The sequence below is a fragment of the Pristiophorus japonicus genome, chromosome 6 (genome assembly GCF_044704955.1).
Source record: "Pristiophorus japonicus isolate sPriJap1 chromosome 6, sPriJap1.hap1, whole genome shotgun sequence".
NCBI classification, from domain to species: Eukaryota; Metazoa; Chordata; class Chondrichthyes; family Pristiophoridae; genus Pristiophorus; species Pristiophorus japonicus.
Genome location: NC_091982.1, coordinates 32,492,403 through 32,513,056, shown reverse-complemented (window position 1 = coordinate 32,513,056; position 20,654 = coordinate 32,492,403). Strand labels below are relative to the sequence as shown.

General features: G+C 45.8%; 1 protein-coding gene across 1 annotated transcript in view; it reads right to left on the bottom strand.

The window, feature by feature from the left end:
- Positions 1–20,654, bottom strand: part of LOC139266092 (uncharacterized) — a 133,171-nt gene that overhangs the window by 45,148 nt on the left and 67,369 nt on the right. The window lies entirely within an intron of this gene.

The window sequence follows — 20,654 nt, the reverse complement described above, 5'->3', positions numbered from 1 at the left end:
GATCTTAACCACTTGCTTTTTTACATCGCCTTTGGTTCTTTTGCCTTCTGTCCTCTGGCTCTCGACCCTTTTGCCAATGGGAACAGTTTCTCTCTATCTACCCTGTCTAGACCCCACATCATTTTGAAGACCTCTATTAAATCTCCTCTCAATCTTCTCTGCTCCAAGGAGAACAACCCCAGCTTCTCCAGTCTATCGACATAGTTGAAGTCCCTCATTCCTGGAATCGTTCTCGTAAATATTTTCTGCACCCTCTCTAAGGCCTCCACATCCTTCCTAAATTGTGCTGCCCAGAATTGGGCATAATACTCCAGTTCGGGCCGAACCAATGTTTTTTACAGGTTCATAATTTCCACACTTTTGTACATTATACCTCTATTAATGAAGCCCAGGATCCTGTAAGCCTTTTTAACTGCTTTCTGAACCTCCCCTGCCACCATCAACAATTTATGCACACAAACCCCCAGGTCTCTCTGTTCGTGAACCCCTTTGGGAATATACCATTTAGTTTATATGTCCTCTCCTCATTTTTGCTACCAAAATGCTTTTCTGCATTAAATTTCATTTGGCTTGTGTCTGCCCATTTCACCAGCCTGTCTATGTCTTCCCTGAGTCTATCATTCTCCTCCTCATTGTTCACTATTCTTCCAAGTTTTGTGTCATCTGCAAATTTTGAAATTGTGCCCTATTCACTCACGACCAAATCATTAATATATATTAAGAAAAGCAGTGGTCCTAGAACAGATCCCTGGGGTACACCTTCCTCCAGCTGGAAAAACAACCGTTCACCACTAGTCTCTGTTTCCTGTCATTAAGCCAATTTCGTATCCAGACTACCACTGTCCCTTTTATTCCATGGGCTTCAATTTTGCTGGCAAGCCTATAATGTGGTACTTTGTCAAACGCCTTTTGGAAATCCATGTACACTATGTCAACTGCAGGAGTGGTGCACAAGGGAGGGATTCAAATTCCTGGGACACTGGAACCAGTTCTGGGGGAGGTGGGACCAGTACAAACTGGGTAGGACTGGAACCAATGTCCTCGGGGGAGTGTTTGCTAGTGCTGTTGGGGAAGGGTTAAACTGATATGGCAGGAGGATGGGAACCTATGCAGGGAGACAGAGGGAAGTAGAATGGAGGCAGAAGCAAAAGATAGAAAGAAGAAAAGTAAAAATGGAGGGCAGAAAACCCAAGACAAAAAGCAAAATGGGCCACATTACAGCAAATTTCTAAAGGGGCGAAGGGTGTTAAAAAGACAAGCCTGAAGGCTCAGTGCCTCAATGCGAGGAGCATTAGGAATAAAGTGGACGAATTAATTGCACAGATAGCAGTTAACGTATATTATGTAATTGGCATCATGGAGACATGGCTTCAGGGTGACCAAGGCTGGGAACTCAACATCCAGGGGTATTCAACATTTAGGAAGGATAGACAGAAAGGAAAAGGAGATGGGGTGGCGTTGCTGGTTAAAGTGGAAATTAATGCAATTGTAAGGAAGGACATTAGCTTGGATGATGTGGAATCTGTATGGGTGGAGCTACGGAATACCAAAGGGGCAGAAAAAGCTAGTGGGAGTTGTGTACAGACCAGCAAACAGTAGTAGTGAGGTTGGGGACAGCATCAAACAAGAAATTAGGGATGCGTGCAATAAAGATACAGCAGTTATCATGGGCGACTTTAATCTACATATTGATTGGGCTAATCAAACTGGTAGCAATGCGGTGGAGGAAGATTTCCTGGATTGTATTAGGGATGGTTTTCGAGACCAATATATCGAGGAACCAACTAGAGGGCTGGCCATCCTAGACTGGGTGATGTATAATGAGAAAGGACTAATTAGCAATCTTGTTGTGCGAGGCTTCTTGGGGAAGAGTGACCATAATATGATAGAATTCTTTATTAAGATGGAGAGTGACACAGTTAATTCAGAGACTAGGGTCCTGAACTTAAGGAAAGATAACTTCGATAGTATGAGACGTGAATTGTCTAGAATAGACTGGTGAGTGATACTTAAAAGGTTGATGGTGGATAGGCAATGGCAAACATTTAAAGATCACATGGATGAACTTCAATTGTACATCCCTGTCTGAAGTAAAAATAAAACAGGGAAGGTGACTCAACCGTGACTAACAAGGGAAATTAAGGATAGTATTAAATCCAAGGAAGAGGCTTATAAATTGGCCAGAAAAAGCAGCAAACCTGAGGACTGGGAGAATTTTGTAATACAGCAGAGGAGGACAAAGGGTTTAATTAGGAGGGGGAAAATAGAGTATGAGAGGAAGCTTGTTGGGAACATAAAAACTGATTGCAAAAGCTTCTATAGATATGTGAAGAGAAAAAGATTAGTGAAAACAAACATAGGTCCCTTGCAGTCAGATTCAGGTGAATTTATAATGGGGAACAAAGAAATGGCGGATCAGTTAAACAAATACTTTGGTTCTGTTTTCACGAAGGAAGACACAAATAACCTTCCGGAAATACTAGGGGACTGAGGGTCTAGTGAGAAGGAGGAACTGAAGGACATCCTTATTAGGCGGGAAATTGTGTTTGGGAAATTGATGGGATTAAAGACCGATAAATCCCCAGGGCCTGATAGTCTGCATCCCAGAGTATTTACGGAAGTAGCCCTAGAAATAGTGGATGCATTGGTGATCATTTTCCAACAGTCTATCGACTCTGGATCGGTTCCTATGGACTGGAGGGTAGCTAATGTAACACCACTTTTTAAAAAGGGAGGGAGAGAGAACACAGGTAATTATAGACCAGTTAGCCTGACATCAGTAGTGGGGAAAATGTTGGAATCAATTATTAAGGATGAAATAGCAGTGCATCTGGAAAGCAGTGACAGGATCGGTCCAAGTCAGCATGGATTTATGAAAGGGAAATCCTGCTTGACAAATCTTCCAGAATTTTTTGAGGATGTTTCCAGTAGAGTGGACAAGGGAGAACCAGTGGATGTGGGGTATTTGGACTTTCAAAAGGCTTTTGACAAGGTCCCAAACAAGAGAATTGAAGCACATGGTATCGGGCTAATGTACTGACGTGGATAGAGAATTGGTTGGCAGACAGGAAGCAGAGAATCGGGATAAACGGGTCCTTTTCAGAATGGCAGGCAGTGACTCGTGGGGTGCCGCAGGGCTCAATGCTGGGGCCCCAGCTATTTACAATATATATTAATGATTTGGATGAGGGAATTGAGTGTAATATTTCCAAGTTTGCAGATGACACTAAGCTGGGTGGCGGTGTGAACTGTGAGGAGGACACTAAAAGGCTGCAGGGCGACCTGGACAGGTTAGGTGAGTGGGCAAATGCGTGGCAGATGCAGTGTAATGTGGATAAATGTGAGGTTATCCATTTTGGTGGCAAAAACGAAGGCAGAATATTATCTGAATGGTGGCAGATTAGGAAAATGGGAGGTACAACGAGACCTGGATGTCATGGTACATCAGTCATTGAAAGTTGGCATGCAGGTACAGCAGGCAGTGAAGAAGGCAAATCGTATGTTGGCCTTCATAGCTGGGGGATTTGAGTACAGGAGCAGGGAGGTCTTATTGCAGTTGTACAGGGCCTTAGTGAGGCCTCACCTGGAATATTGTGTTCAGTTTTGGTCTCCTAATCTGAGGAAGGACGTTCTTGCTATTGAGGGAATGCAGCGAAGGTTCACAAGACTGATTCCTGGGATGGCAGGACTGACATGTGAGGAGAGACTGGCTCGACTGGGCCTGTAATCACTGGAGTTTAGAAGGATGAGAGGGGATCTCATAGAAACAGATAAAATTCTGACGCGACTGGACAGGTTCGATGCAGGAAGAATGTTCCCGATGTTGAGGATGTCCAGAACCAGGGGACAGAGTCTAAGGATAAGGGATAAGCCATTTAGGACTGAGATGAGGAGAAACTTCTTCACTCAGAGTTGTTAACCTGTGGAATTCCCTACTGCAGAGAGTTGTTGATGCCAGTTCATTGGATATATTCAAGAGGGCGTTAGATATGGCCTCTACTGCTAAAGGGATCAAGGGGTATGGAGAGAAAGCAGGAAAGGGGTACTAAGGTGAATGATCAGCCATGATCTTATTGAATGGTGGTGCTGGCTCGAAGGGCCAAATGGCCTATTCCTGCACCTATTTTATATGTTTCTATTACCCTCATCAACCCTCTCTGTTACCTCATCAAACAACTTGATCAAGTTGGTTAAACACGATTTGCCTTTAACAAATCCGTGCTTGCTTTCCTAAATTAATCCAGCTCTATCCAAGTGACAGTTAATTTTGTCCCCGATTACTGTTTCTAAAAGCTTCCCCACTACTGAGGTTAAACTGACTGGCCTGTAGTTGTTGGGTTTATCTTTGCACCCTTTTTTGAATAAATGGTGTAACATTTGCAATTCTCCAGTCCTCTGGCACCATCCCCGTATCCAAGGGGGATTGGAATATTATGGCCAGCACCTCCGCGATTTCCACCTTAATTCCCTTAGCATCCTAGGATGAATCCCATCCGCTCCTGGTAATTATCTACTTTAAGTACAGCCAGCCTTTATAATACCTCTTCTTTATCAATTTGTATCCTATCAAGTGTCTCTACTACCTCCTCCTTCACTGTGTCAATGACAGCATCCTCTTCCTTGGTGAAGGCAGATGCAAAGTACTCATTTAGTACATCAGCCATACCCTCTGCCTCCATGCATAGGTCTCCTTCTTGGTTCCTAATCGGCTCCATCCTTCCTTTTACTACCCTTTTACTATTTATAGAGAAGATTTACACCTTCTGCCCAATGCATGTCAAAAAACAAGGAGCACTGAGGCTAATTGTCGTGCCTCTACTGTTACATGAAGCTGAGTTCAGCAAACTCAGCACAGGCTAGGGATCAAAGCAATCACCCTCCTGATCTGTGTGGCTGAGCTGCTCATTGGATAAATTCACCGAGCCATCGAGGGAGAGGCTACAATATTCATTTTTACCGAGCTGTTTTTGTTGCCCTGTGTTTTCTAATGGATTCTGTTTACGATCAGTCATTGATTTTATTGAAATTCTAATCCAGGGAGGAACCTTTTTTAATAAAGTTGCCAGACATTTATTAAATTCAACAATGGGTGCAGTAGCAATAAAATACCACACGGTGGCATTAAATATCAGTTTACATTACATAATTACTAACCCACTCTAACTTTACAAGTTACTGTAGCAACCAATTTTTATAGGAGAGTGTTACACAAGACAAAGTAATGGATAAAGTGTTACCTACCGGATAATGGATAGGTAGGGCCGTGTTTTGTTTAATAGAATATAAAGTGTTACCAATAGAATAGCAGATAGGTAGGGCAGTTTAGGATGATGAACAGATAGCAGCATGCTTCCTATCAACTTAGGAGAATAACAGGTAGAAGTAATGGAAAGAGTGTGGGATAATAGATGGGAGAGCGTTAATGTAATTTTTCGGGATTTTTGATTTTTTTTTCCAGAAAGGATTTGGGAATTAATTATGTTGAAGTGTTGTGTTTTAAAACAAATGGATTTTTGACAAGTTTAAAAGGCCACAGGCAGAAACCACTGAGACAGTGCTTGTTTGTCAACGGGCCAGGCATTGAAGAAATGTATTAAAGCTAGACAAGGCAGTTTGTGAAAGCTACTTCAAACTGAGATAATGAGAGAACATTGACTCCTTCCAGGTTCATTGAGCCAGGATGACTCCAAATAACCGTGAGAAAAACAGGAGATAGTTTCTTTTGGCCCACACTCTGATGGACGAGGTGAGGTGGCCTGATTTGTCACGCTGTTTGTCTGACCTCCAGCACTGGACGAGCAGAAATGTTCTCCAATTAAATACTGACAATAACAAAGCCATTGTCTTCAGTCCCTGCCACAAACTCCGTACTCTAGCTGCCAACTCCATCCTGGCCACCATCTGAGGCTGAACCAGACTGTTTGTAACCTTGACATCCTATTTGACTGAGATGAGCTTCTGATCACATATCCTCTCCATCAACAAGACCATCTATTTCCATCTTTGTAACATTTCCCATTTTCACCTCTGCCTCAGCTCATCCACTGCTGAAGCTCTCATCCATGCCTTTGTTACCTCTAGATTCGACTATTCCAATGCTCTCCTCGCTGGCTTTCCACCTTGCACCCGCCGTAAACTTGAGCTCATTCAAAGCTCTGCTGCCCATATCCTAAAACGCACCAAGTCCCGTTGACCCATCACCCCTGTTCTTGCTGATCTACATTGGCTCCCATTCCAACGCCTTGATTTTAAAATTCCCATCCTTGTTTTCAAATCCCTCCATGACCTCGTCCCTCCCTATCTCTGTAACCTCCTCCAGCCCTACAACTCTTCAAGATCTCTGCGCTTCTCCAATTCTGGCCTCTTGTCAATCCCTGATTCTAATTGCTCCATCATTAGCGGCCGTGCCTTCAGCTGCTTAGGCCCTAAGTTCTGGAATTCCTTCCCTAAACGGCGTCCTCTCTTTTCTCCTTTAAGGCGCTCCTTAAAACCTACCTCACACCTGTCCTAATATCTCCTAATGTGGCTCAGTGTTGATAATGCTCCTGTGAAGTGCGTTGGGATGTTTTATGACAGTAAGGGCACTATATAAATGCAAGTTGTTGTTGTTTCATTGACAGGCCTATGTTGGGTCACTGAATAGAGAAGTAAGAGGGGCAGCCCTCCCACTTGGAAGCACAGTGGGAAAGATTAATCACCAAAACAAATAAACTATCTCACAAAAGAGTAGGCCACATGGTTTATATTTTTTAATCACTTTTTGAGGAGAGAAGTGAAACTTGAGTCAAGTAAATGAGATTTATTTACTCTTGCTGTCTGTAACATAATCTATTTGTATCTGGCTTCATCTCACAAAAGAGATTTTTCAGAGAATTGGGGAATTGCCAAGGGGGCAGGTGTGAAGGCCCAATATTCTGTTCAGTTTACAAGGGCATCTCATTGTTAAACCCCCAGGATACACCATTATATATTTAGATATTGGGCAGTACAGGCACACTCCATTACTCAAGTGACCAGCACTTTTGTACCTTAAAAAACACTGAAGGCAGACCCCAAACTTTTAACAGTTGCTCATAGAATAACACCAGGAAAGTAGTGGACTTTTGCCCCATTCAGGACACAATTCCTGCCATGTCCACAAGAAAAAGGGCAGCTTAAACAAAATATTGCAGACTCCCCCTCCTGGCAATGTCACTAAATGCATTGTCCAGTGTACTAATGAACGAAAGGAGTTGATTTCAGTATATGTGCGGCTGACCGATGGAGCAGGCTGACAGCCCGTCCATTTCGGCAATGAAGAAGCCGGAGCCATTTTGAGGCCTCGGCATTATTTAAATGGCAATGGAGAATTGCCCACTACAAATGGCATCCCAAGGCAGCTTGCCAAGTTCAGGCTGCCCCAATATTGTTTCCCAATCCTGGGAGAAGGGGAGGGGGATGCACTGGCAGGGGCCCAGATTATTTTTGTGGGGCCAAAACCTGGCCGCACAAAGATAATTTAATCTTAGCTTTTTGGAACCTCTTTGGCAGCATCACCAGTAAAACTGGAGCATAGCACACTCTTCGATCAGTTGTGTCCTAAAATTGCAATCAGGGTCCTAAGTATGTCATAGGAACCTGATTTGCATATTAATAGGTGCCTACCACCTGAACTAGGCAGGCGCTTTGACCACACAGCAGTCGGCCCTCATAAAAGTTGCAACGGATACAGTAATGGCGTTAAAGGGTCGCAGATCTACCCCATTTTGACGCTCTTACCGGCTCGTCACTGCTGATTTGGGGAAAGTTAAAATTGACCCCATAGACATCAGGGAAACCCTTGATCTGTGCTAAGTTAACTGATGTCAGCTGGGGTGGACGTGGGGAGAACTATAAATATTGTCAGTGCACTGGAGTGGGTGAAAACATCAAGGGTTCCCACTTCTGTTGACTATCCAGTGACCCCTGCTCAAGTGTGCATGTGAGGGCTTATGCAGAGTAACAACTTGTGTGAGGTGCTGAAGAGTTTCTGGCACTTGTGGAACCATACTCCAGCAAAAGTCAACACCCCTTGGACTTGAGGAAGTGAAGATGGATATCCAAAGTAAGGGAGCCCACCAGGATGGGAGGAAGTAAAACTTCTACTGGGTACAAGAGCATCAAAGTTGGAGGAGAGAGAGTGGGTGAGCAGATCGACAGCTGCCAAAGGCTAGTGCCATTTTAAGTGACTTGGGTGAGATTTTTCAGGGCGGATGTAGAAATGGGGTTGCATGTGGGTGGTAAGGGATAAAAGGAAAAGGCTGGAGATATCCTTGTCGGTGATCAAGACCAGGGGAGCAGAGAGGCCATGTGAGATGGCAAAGTCGGGGGGGGGGGGGGGGGGAGTAGGATGGCCGTGTGAATAGGTAAGAGAGTTTATATGGCGGGGGGAGAGAGGTTAAGGGGGAACAGGAGGGCAGTGCAATCAGAGGCGGAAGGGCAAGGTGGGTTGAGATAGAGATTGAAATTACTGATGATGAGGAGTCATTCAGAGCAGAGAATGAGGTAGAAATGGATTTAGGATAGATTGGTGAGAAACTTGGGAGGTGGTTTGACAGTAGAGAACAAGAATTTTAAAGGAGTAGTGATAGTGGTTGAACAATGTGAGGTGTTCAAAGACGGAAAAGGTAGCAGGAGTAAAGGGATGGGCAGGGGGTGGGAGTGCGGGGACCAAGATGTGATTTGGTGATATTGGCCAAACATCACGATAGTGGTTTGGGCGATGCCGATAAGCGTACTACTTCTTAAATAGTGCACTGAAGTATCAGTTTAAATTGTGAGTTCCTGGTGTTGGACACAAACCTTCAAATTCAGAAACAAGTGTGTTTATACACAATGGACACACAAAATAAAAAGCTCATTGCACATATTTATGTACATTACAACAAGAAAAGGAAACATTAGTGTTTCCAGCCTTCTCTGTTTCCATTTCAGATTTCCAGTGTCTGCAGTATTTTGCTTTTTGTTCTTATATAATTATGCAAAGTTGCTGCTTTGTTACAGATATAAACATATAAACACAGAGACATAGAAAATAGGTGCAGAAGTAAGCCATTCGGCCTTTCGAGCCTGCACCACCATTCAATATGCATGGCTGATCATTCACCTCAGTACCCCTTTCCCGCTTTCTCTCCATACCCCTTGAACTCTTTAGCCATAAGGGCCATATCTAACTCCCTCTTGAATATATCTAACGAATTAGCATCAACAACTCTCTGTGGTAGAGAATTCCACAGGTTCACAATTCTCTGAGTGAAAACGTTTCTCCTCATCTCGGTCTTAAATGGCTTACCCCTTATCCTTAGACTGTGACCCCTGGTTCTGGACTTCCCCAACATCGGGAACATTCTTCCTGCATCTAATCTGTCCAGTCCTGTCAGAATTTTATATGTTTCTATGAGATCCCCTTTCAATCTTTTAAACTCCAGTGACTACATGCCCAGTCGATCCAGTCTCTCCTCATATGTCAGTCCTGCCATCCCGGGAATCAGTCTGGTGAACCTTTGCTGCACTCCCTCAATAGCAAGATCGTCCTTCCTCAGATTAGGAGACAAAAACTGAACACAATATTCCAGGTGAGGCCTCACCAAGGCCCTGTACAACTGCAGTAAGACCTTCCTGCTCCTATACTCAAATCCCCTAGCTATGAAGGCCAACATGCCATTTGCCTTCTTCACTGCCTGCTGTAATTGAGGTGACAAAAGTACATGCAGATGAGCCAAACTGCCTTCCGCAAGAATCTAGTCATATTATCTTATATTTCTGTTTTTGTGAAGGACACACTGAATAATTCCAGAGTTGTTGTCCCATCCCTCTTCCATCAAGTTCATAGTTTTCTGTAAACTCCACCTGGAATAAAATTAAAAACTAATGGTCTTAATGGAAAATAAAGTGGAGATACAAGGAATAATTGAGGCAAATAGTATAGATGTATTTAAGGAGAAGCTATATGAACATATGAGGGAGAAAGGAATAGAAGGATGTGCTGATAGGGTTGGATGAAGAGGGATGGGAGGAAGCCCATGTGGAGTATAAACACCGACATGGACCAATTGGGCAGAATGTCTGTTTCTGTGCTGCAAATTCTATGTAATTCTATGAGATGAGCCAAACCATTGCATCATTCTCATCACAATATCGAATGTGTCAGCTGTGGCTCAGGTGAGAGGGGCTAGGAGTGAGCAGGTACTGCTGATTGCAGGAGTTGGAGTGAGTTTGGAAAAAGTTGGTGGTGGTTTTTTTTTCAAATTTTAGGGCCTTTTTGGTCATAAACAGCAGCCAGATGGCAGCTGAGGGGCCTGGAGTGCCAGGACCCTCAGAGGCAAGACTCTCAGGATGAATTTAATCAGGGAGAAAATGTTGGGAGAAGCGAGAATAAAAGGCCCCAAAATTTGGGCCGTGACCCCAGGAGGTTTGGAAAAGAAAACACGGTGGTGGTTCAGTGCCAGGATAAGGAGATATGAGATTGTAATATCATCCAGGCAATACATGAGGACTGCGGCGAAGGAAGTTGCTTTGTTTGCTGACCAAAGCCTAATGTTGGATTCGAGGTGATGGTCAGTGGTCAAGAGGAGATGGATAGACTTTTACTGAGCCTGAAAGTTGGTGAGAAGTTCTTGGATGTATCTCTGCTGTATCCTGAAGAGGTGGTGGTTTCATTCTTAAACCTGCCGGTGTAGGTTGAGGACGATGTGCTGATAAAAAAGTTGGAGTCATGGGACATTAAAATTTGTTCAGTAATAAAGAGGAGATACTATCCAGGAACATGGGTAGCCGATAGAATCCGTTATGTAAAGGTGCGATTCCCAGAGGGGGTGAATTCAATACCCGACAGCATGAAATTCGAGACAATGGAAAGAGTGCAGTACTTCCGGGTACTGCACGATAACCAGGTTAAGGTGTGCTATTACTGTTTTGGACACGAACATCCTGTAAGAAGATGTCCAGACCTATACTGTTATAACTGCAATGAGTCTGGACACATCATTTGGAACTGCAAAACAGAGAGGGTGCGTCACAAAGTCCCCAACCGCTGTGAGTGTGAGGCAGAGGGAAGCCCCTTGAGCGACCAAGGAGATGGGAGAAGGAGCAGGAGGTGTGAGTGGAGTGGCCAGAAGAGCAGAGCAGGCAGAGGACACAGCCAGCGAACGGAATGAGAAAAGAGCGCAAGATGCAGAAAATTGCAGAGCAGAAAACAGGATAGAGATGGTGGAAAATACACCAAGTACGGGGGAAAAGGACAAAGACAGCAGAGGACAGTACAGATCATGAACAGAGTAAAGCCATAATATGGCTCGCCTCTCCCTAAAGAATCAGGCGTCCAAAGAAAGACAGAGAGTTGGACATCTTGAAAGCAGGAGGGGGCAAGATGAGGAGAGGATGCAAGAGGCAGGAGCCTTAAAGGGACAGCAAGATGAGAGCGGAGAGACAAAGACGCCAAAAGGGAGCAAGATGGGTGGAGATACGCCATTGTCTCAGAGAGAGAAGAAATGGGGAGCAAGGGTCAGCGGTGGAGGTGAGGCCGAAGGGAGTGGCACTGTTGGAGAAACCATGTTAGCAGGAGGACTCTCTAAGGGAGATTATGTATCTGATGGGAGGTGGGTGGGATGGCTTGACCCATCCACCTCCACGGAGGTGTGTGGGGGACCTGACCCATCCACCTCCATGGCACGAACCTGGTATTGCAGTACTTCCAGGAACGGTGCAGTGGCTCTAGGCCTTTTGGCTAAGAGCATTGGCGCAGAGTGATCCTTGACAGGTGCAAGGTGACCTCTGGCGTTTGTGATTTGACAAAGAATTGGAACGATTGGCTACGAATTTAAAAAAAAAAAAAAAATAAATAAATAAATGCTGGCCTTGCGGGCCTTTTGGCTAAGATCATGCGTAACTGACCTGACAGGGGAGTAGCCACCATGACCTCCGGGTGGTTCTCCCTGGATCAGGAAGGTATATGCTTGCTTTTTTGGAAACAGGAGGTGGGTGGGGTGGCTTGACCCATCCACCTCCACGGAGGTGTGTGGGGGACCTGACCCATCCACCTCCATGGCACGAACCTGGTATTGCAGTACTTCCAGGAACGGTGCAGTGGCTCTAGGCCTTTTGGCTAAGAGCATTGGCGCAGAGTGATCCTTGGCGTGTGCAAGGTGACCTCTGGCGTTTGTGATTTGACAAAGAATTGGAACGATTGGCTACGAATTTAAAAAAAAAAAAAAAAAATGCTGGCCTTGCCAGCGATGCCCATATCCTGTGACTGAATTAAAAAATATATATGATTCATACTTTTCTGTCTTCTGTTTGTAATGACCAAGAAAAGTTTGCAAAACAATTTTCAAGTGATACAAAGCTAGGTGGGAAAGTAAGCTGTGAGGAGGACGCAAAGAGCTTGCAAAGGGATATAGACAGGTTTAAGTGAGTGGGCAATAAGGTGGCAGATGAGGTATAATGTGGAGTAATGTGAGATTATTCACTTTGGTAGGAAGAATAGAAAAGCAGAATATTTTTTAAATGGTGAGAATCTATTAAATGTTGGTGTTCAGAGATTTAGGTGTCCTTGTACAAGAAACACAGAGAGTTAGCATGCAGTTACAGCAAGCAATTCGGAAGGTAAATAGCATGTTGCCTTTATTGCTAGATGGTTGGAGTACAGGAGTAAGGATGTCAATATGCGAGGAGGACACAAAAAACCTGCAAAAGGATAGACAGGCTAAGTAATTGGGCAAAAATTTGGCAGATGGAGTATAATGTTGGAAAGTGTGAGGTTATGCACTTTGACAGAAAAAAAATCAAAGAGCAATTTATTATTTAAATGGAGAAAAATTGCAAAGTGCTGCAGTACAGCAGGACCTGGAGGTCCTGGTGCATGGAACATAAAAGGTTAGTATGCAGGTACAGCAAGTGATCAGGAAGGCCAATAGAATCTTAGCCTTTATTGCAAAAGGGATGGAGTATAAAAGCAGGGAAGTTTTGCTACAGTTATACAGGGTATTGGTGAGGCCACAGCTCTGCGTACAGTTTTGGTTTCCATATTTAAGAAAGGACGTACTTGCTTAGGAGGCAGTTCAGAGAAGGTTCACGAGGTTGATTCCGGAGATGAGGGGGTTGACTTAGGAGGAAAGGTTAAGTAGGTTGGGCCTCTACTCACTGGAATTCAGAAGAATGAGAGGTGATTTTATCGAAACGTGTAAGATTATGAGGGGGCTTGACAAGGTGGATGCAGAGAGGATGTTTCCACTGATAGGGGAGACTAGAACTAGAGGGCATGATCTTAGAATAAGGGCCCGCCCATTTAAAACTGAGGTGAGGAGGAATTTCTTCTCTCAGAGGGTTATAAATCCGCCTGAGAGCTGTGGAAGCTGGGTCATTGAATAACTTTAAGACAGAGATAGACAGTTTCTTAACCGATAAGGGAATAAGGGGTTATGGGGAGCGGGCAGGGAAGTGGACCTGAGTCCATGATCGGATCAGCCATGATCGTATTAAATGGTGGAGCAGGCATGAGGGGCCGTGTGGTCTACTCCTGCTCTTATTTCTTTGCTACAATTGTACAGGGCCTCGTGGGCCATCGTAGGCCACCTTGACCTGTGTGAGAACACCACCGCAGGAGCGCCAGGCCCAGGAAAACCGTGGGCGCAGGTGTGGCGAATGAGGGTACGGGGCCCAGAAGAGCCGAGAGCCTAGGGGCAGCACGGGCCTGCCCACACTGCAATATGTGTGCACACTAGGTCCACGCAGAAGAGCAGGTCTCCAGTCATCTTGGTTCAACCCTTGCCACTGGATAAAGGCCTAGCTCTGTCGAGCCCATGTGGTAGTTGATGTGAAACGGTCACCACAAGTTAAAAAAATTCCACGCACAGGCATCTTCCACCCCCTCAACTGGAGTTCAGGACTGGAACATCAGGTCCTTCATTGAAACATCTGTGAACCCATGTGGAAGCAAGTCATCCTCGTTCGAGGAGTCGCCTATGATGACAGGGCCTTGTAGAGACCACATCTCGAGTACTGTGCACAGTTTTGCTCTTCTTATCTGAGAGGTAACAAAGGTTCACTATATTGATTCCTGGGATGAGAGGGTTGTCCTATGAGGAGAGATTGAGTAGATTGAGCCTATATTTTCTGGAATTGAAGAATGAAAGGTGATCTAATTCAAATATATAAAATTCTGAGGGGGATTGACAGGATTGTTTCTCCTGGCTGGAGAGTCTGGAACTAGGGGATATAGTCTCAGGATAAGGGGGCAGCCTTTTATGACTGAGATGGGGTGGAATTCCTTCACTCAGAGGGTTGTGACTCTTTGGAATTCCCTGCCCCAAAGAGCTGTGGATACTGAGTTGTTGAGTATATTCAAGGCTGAGATAGATAGATTTTTGGATTCTAAGGGATGTGGAGATCGGGCAGGAAAGTAGATTTGAAGTCGAAGATCAGCCATGATCTTATTGAATGGCAGAGCAGGATTGAGGGGGCCATATGGCTACTCCTGTTCCTAATTTTTATGTTCTTAAGCACTAGGCTTGAATTCCTTGGAATAAAGAAGGTTAAGGGGTGATTTGAGAGTTGTTTTTAGGATTTTGAAATGAATTGATAGTAGAGAGAAACTTTTTTTTGCTAGTGGGGGTGTCCAGGATAAGGGGACATAACCTTCAAATCAGAGCCAAGACATTCAGCAGAGACGTTAGGAAACACTTCTACACACAAAAAGCAGTAGATGCTAGCTCAATTAATAATTTTAAACCTGAGTTCGATAGATTTTTGCTAGCCAAGGGTATTAAGGAAAATGGAGTCAAGGTGGGTGGATGGTGTTAAAATACAGATCAGCAATGATCTCACTGAATGGCCTACTCCTGTTCCTATGTCCCGATTACCCCGAACACTTGTCTGTCATAAGCATAATGAAGTGCCTTGAAAGAGATTTTACCATAACAACTGTTATGTATTTAACCCTTGGCAACCTGTATCACACCACCACCAGAGGGCCTACCTGTTGGAGCCCCAAGGGATCCCAGCATCCCTTGGGAGCACTGGAAATAAGCAGGCCACCCACGAGGCACCTGCACTCTGAGTCTAATTAAAGGAACTAATGTCACTCTTACTCATTGCTTACAGTACTCAGTTTCATCTTTTATTATGAGCGTAACAACAACATCTTCACATTTAAGTGCAAAGGGGATATTTTATTCTTTGCATTGTCTTGAATGCTGGTAGACCAGTTTAAAATAGGAGCATGTTGCACAACTCTATTTGGCATTTAATTGGCACTTGTGTTAAAAGTCTGAAAAAAGCTTTACTTTGTTGAACAGAACTAAATAAATTTACTCCTTTTTTTATAAACTAAGAAATGAAAGGCCCAAAGTGCTTTTAAAAACACATTGGGTGCAAAATTTGGATCCTTAGCGCCCATTTTTGGGCAATATGAGTGCCCTGAGAGGACCAAAATGGCGTCTGCGACACACACACACACTTGTGGAGCGAATCGCGCCAGATGCCATTTTGGCAAGGGCCTTAGCGCATGCACAGTTAGCATCCGCCGGAAGCATGTGGAGCAGACAGATCATGATGTCAATCAGCATGCAATGCTAATTTGATACCAGTGCTGCCATTTTGGAACTCAACACCCACTCTTCTGCACAAACCATTAGCTGCCAGACTAGTAGGCATTCTCTTTGGAATACAGCATGACTTGGAGAATGAACAGAGGCCACGCAGAGCAGGGCAAGCTGCTGGAAGAGGGAGGAGGCAGGGAAGGTCTCCCAGCAGGTGGCCATATCCACCCAAGGTGTTCAGGGAGCAATTCTCCAACCTGAACCTCAGCGAGGAAGAAAGTGTGAGATGTCTGCACTTCAGTAAGCACGTCCTCACTGAAATCTGTCACCTGCTACAGCAACAACTGCAACCTCAGAGCAGGGCAAGGATCTCATTGCCAGTGGCTGTGAAGGTTTCCGTGGCGATTAACTTTAATGCATCTGGCTCCTTCCAGGCTGGAGCTGGAGACAGTTGCAGCATCTCGCAGTTTTCTGTCTACTGTTGCATAAAGGAGGTCACTGAGGCTCTATATTCAAAAAGCATTTAGACGCTTTGATATCGGCATCGCCGCCATAAGCGAGACCCGGCGGGCAGGGGAAGGCCAGCTCAAGGAACAAGGTGGAGGTTACACCTTCTTCTGGAAAGGGAAACCAGAAGAAGAATGCCGCCTCCACGGAGTCGGCTTCGCCATCAAAAACAAGCTGGTTGACCGTCTCAAAGACTCCCCCTGTGGGGCTAACGAACGTCTCATGACTCTTTGACTCACCCTAACCCGGAACCGGTGCGCCACAGTCATCAGTGCGTACGCCCCGACACTTGATGCAACTGATGAGGCCAAAGAGGGTTTTTACGCAAACCTTGAAAAATCCGTGTCCTGCGTCCCACGGGCGACAAACTGATCTTCGATGACTTCAACGCCAGGGTTGGCAAGGACACAGACTTCTGGGGGGGTGTGATTGGCAGAGAGGGGGTAGGGATAGCAAACTCCCGAGCTACCCTACTCCTGACAAAATGTCTAGAGCACAAACTTGTCATTATCAACACCTTGTTCCGCCAGAGGGACAAATACAAGGCATCGTGGCAACACCCTTGCTCCAAGCACTGGCACCTGCTTGACTATGTCATCATCCGAGCCAGGATCGCAAAGACGTGCGCATCACCCGCGTCATGACAGGAGCCTAATTCAATCCATCATCGACATCAACACTGCCCCAAAGCAGAAGCAGTGCCGTAAAAAAGTCAATGCCGGAGCACTTAAGGACCCTGCTAAGAGAGCCCTATACAGCCAGCGCCTCACCGCTAACCTGGCGTGCCTTGACAACCCCGAGACACGGAATGCCCACAGCGCTTGGTCTGCCCTCCAGGCCTCCATAACCAGTGCCTACAAAGAGACACTTGGTTACTCAACTAGGAAACACCAGGACCGGTTTGATGAGAATGATCAGGAGATCCAAGAGCTAATAGACTGCAAGCGCCGGGCATTTCTGAGCCTTAAACAACAACCCAGTGCGGGAGCAGCAAAACAGCATTACAGATGGCTCAAGGCTGAGGTCCAACAAAAAACCCGGGACCTAAAGAACAGGTGGTGGATGAAGAAAGCACAGGATATAAAGCAGCTGGCCGACAATCATGATGTGCGAGGATTCTTCATCGCAGTCAAGGCCACCTATGGGCCAAACACCCAAGGCCCCACCCACTGCTGGCCAAGAATGGGGAAACACTCATCAAGGACACCTAAGCAGTCAGGGCCCGCTGGAAGGAGCACTTCGAAAATCTCCTCAATCGAGACTCTGCCTTTGACTCGAGTGTTCTTGACTCCATCCCGTAGCATGCTACCCGCCACCACCTCAGTGAGACCCCAATACTGCACGGTAGAAAAAGCCAGAAGACAGCTCAAAAACGACAAGGCTACTGGCACGGACGGAATCCCTGCTGAGGCATTGAAGTATGGCGGAGAGGCACTGCTGGCACGAATACACGACCTCGTCTCCCTGGAGGGAGGAGAGCATGCCGGGGAATCTCAGAAAAGCAGTAATCGTGACCATCTTTAAAAAGGGGACAAGTCTTAATTCAGCAACTATAGAGGAATCTCCCTGCTATCAGCCACTGGGAAAGTCGTCGCTAGAGTCCTCCTCAACCGTCTTCTTTCCGTGACCGAGGAGCTCGTCCCGGAGTCGCAGTGCGGATTTCGTCCCCTACGGGGCACAACAGACATGATTTTTGCAGTGCGACAGATACAGGAAAAATGCAGAGAACAGCGCCAGCCCCTATACATGGCCTTCTTCGACCTTGCAAAGGCCTTTGACACTGTCAACCGCGAGGGTCTATGGAGTGCCCTCCTCCGTTTTGGATGCCCCCAAAAGTTCGTCATCATTCTCCGCCTGCTCCACGACGACATGCAGGTCGTGATCCTTACCAACGGATCCATCACAGATCCAATTCATGTCCCGACTGGGGTCTAACAGGGCTGCGTCATCGCCCCAACACTCTTCTCAATCTTTCTCGCCACCATGCTCCACCTCACAGTCAACAAGCTCCCCGCTGGAGTGGAAATAAACTACAAAACCAGTGGGAACCTGTTCAACCTGCGCCGTCTCTAGGCCAGATCCAAGACCACCCCAACCTCTGTCGTCGTGCTACAGTACGCGGACGACGCCTGCGTCTGTGCACATACGGAGGCCGCACTCCAGGACATAGTCGACGTATTTACTGAGGCGTACAAAAGCACGGGCCTTACGCGAAACAGCCGTAAGACAAAGGTCCTCCACCAGCCTGTCCTCACTGCACAGCACTGCCCCCCAGTCATCAAGATCCATGGCACGGCCCTGGAAACTGTGGACCACTTTCCATATTTCGGGAGCCTACTATCAACAAGAGCAGGCATCGACGACGGGATCCAACACCGCTTCCAGTGCGCCAGTGCAGTCTTCAGTCGCCTGAGGAAAAGAGTGTTTGAAGACCAGGCCCTCCAAACTGCCACCAAGCTCATGGTCTACAGAGCTGTAGTAATACCTGCCCTCCTGTATGGCTCAGAGACATGGACCATGTACAGTAGACACCTCAAGTTGCTGGAGAAATATCACCAACGATGTCTCCGCAAGATCCTACAAATCCCCTGGGAGGACAGGCGCACCAACATCAGCATTCTCATTCAGGCTAACATCCCCAGCATTGAAGCACTGACCACATTCGATCAGCTCCACTGGGCAGGCCACATAGTCAGCATGCCAGACACGAGACTCCCAAAGCAAGTGCTCTACTCGGAGCTCCTTCATGGCAAATGAGCTAAAGGAGGGCAGCGGAAACGCTCCAAGGACACCCTCAAAGCCTCCCTGATAAAGTACAACATCCCCACTGACACCTGGGAGTCCCTGGCCCAAGACTGCCCTAAATGGAGGAAGTGCATCCGAGCGGGCACCTGAGCACCCGAGAGCATGCAGAAATCAAGCGCAGGCAGCGGAAAGAGCGTGCGGCAAACTGGTACCATGCACCCCTTCTCTCAACAACTATCTGTCCCACCTGTGACAGAGTCTGTGGCTCTCGTATTGGACTGTTTGGCCTACTTCTGTTCCTATTTCTTATGTTATGTTCTTATGTTAGCTATGAGGATATGGTTTCAGCCCCGCCGCTGGCCACGGCCTCAGCAATGGCCATCCCAATAATGACCAGCAATGTTTCCTCCATGGGGCTTAGAAACATAGAAACATAGAAAATAGGAGCAGTAGTAGGACATTCGGCCCTTCGAGTCTGCACCGCCATTCAATATGATCATGACTGATCCTCTATTTCTATACTCCCGCCTTTTCCGCATACCCTTGATGCCTTTTGTTTCTAGAAATCTATCTATCTCCCTCTTAAATATATTCAGTGACTTGGCCTCCACAGTCTTCTGTGGTAGAGAATTCCACAGGTTCATCACCCTCTGAATGAAAAAATTTCTCCTCCTCTCGGTCCTAAATTTCCTACCCTGTACCCTGAGACTGTGACCCCTTGTTCTAGACTTCCCAGCTAGGGGAAACATTCTCCCCGCATCCAGTCTATCCAACCCAGTCCGAATTTTATATGTTTCAAAGAGATCCCCTCTCATTCTTCTAAACTCTAGTGAATACAGGCCTAGTTGACCCAATCTCTCCTCATACGACAGTCCTGTCATCCCAGGAATCAGTCTTGTGAACCTTCACTGCACTCCCTCAATGGCAAGTATATCCTTTATTAGGTAAGGAGACCAAAACTGTACACAATTCTCCAGGTGCAGCCCTTGCTTCTGTACTCAAATCATCTTGCAATGAAGGCCAACATACCATTTGCCTTCCTAACTGCTTGCTGCACCTGAATGTTTGCTTTCAATGACTGGTGTACAAGGACACCCAGGTCCCTCTGTACATCAACACTTCCCAAGCTATCACCATTTAAATAATACTTTGTCCTTATTTTTTTCCACCCAGACTGATTCTATATCTTGATTTTCTGACCCAATATCCTTTCTCACTATTGCTCTAATTTCATCCTTTACTAACAATGCCACACCACCCCCTCTTCCTTTTTGCCTGTCCTTCCTAAATATCGAATATCCTTGGCTATTCAGTTCCCAACCCTGGTCACCCTGCAACCATGTCTCCGTAATTGCAACCATATCGTATCCGTTTACATCTATTTGCACTGTTAATTCATTTACCTTATTATAGATGCTTCGTACATTCAGATACAATGCTTTTAAATTTGACTTTTTAACATTATTAGACATCGTAACATTATTTTGTACTATAGCCCTATTTGTCTTATCGCTATTTTTTTCTTACCTGGACCCTATTTATTAGTGCACTCTTGTTTGTATGCTCTGTCCCTTCCTGACATAATCTGGTTATCCTTACCACAATCACCTTCCTGCATTGTTTCCTTTTCTTTTCTCTTTAGCATTCTAGATTGCTCTCTACTGTGACCGTCCTCCCCCCCTCCCCTTATTTAGTTTAAAGCCCTATCTACCTCCCTAGTTAGTCGGTTTGCTAGAACTCTGGTCTCAGTTCAGGTGTAGTCCGTCCCCACGGAACAGCTCTCTCTTTCCCGAGTATTGGTGCCAGTGCCCCACGAATCGAAACCCACTTCTCCCACACCAACCTCTG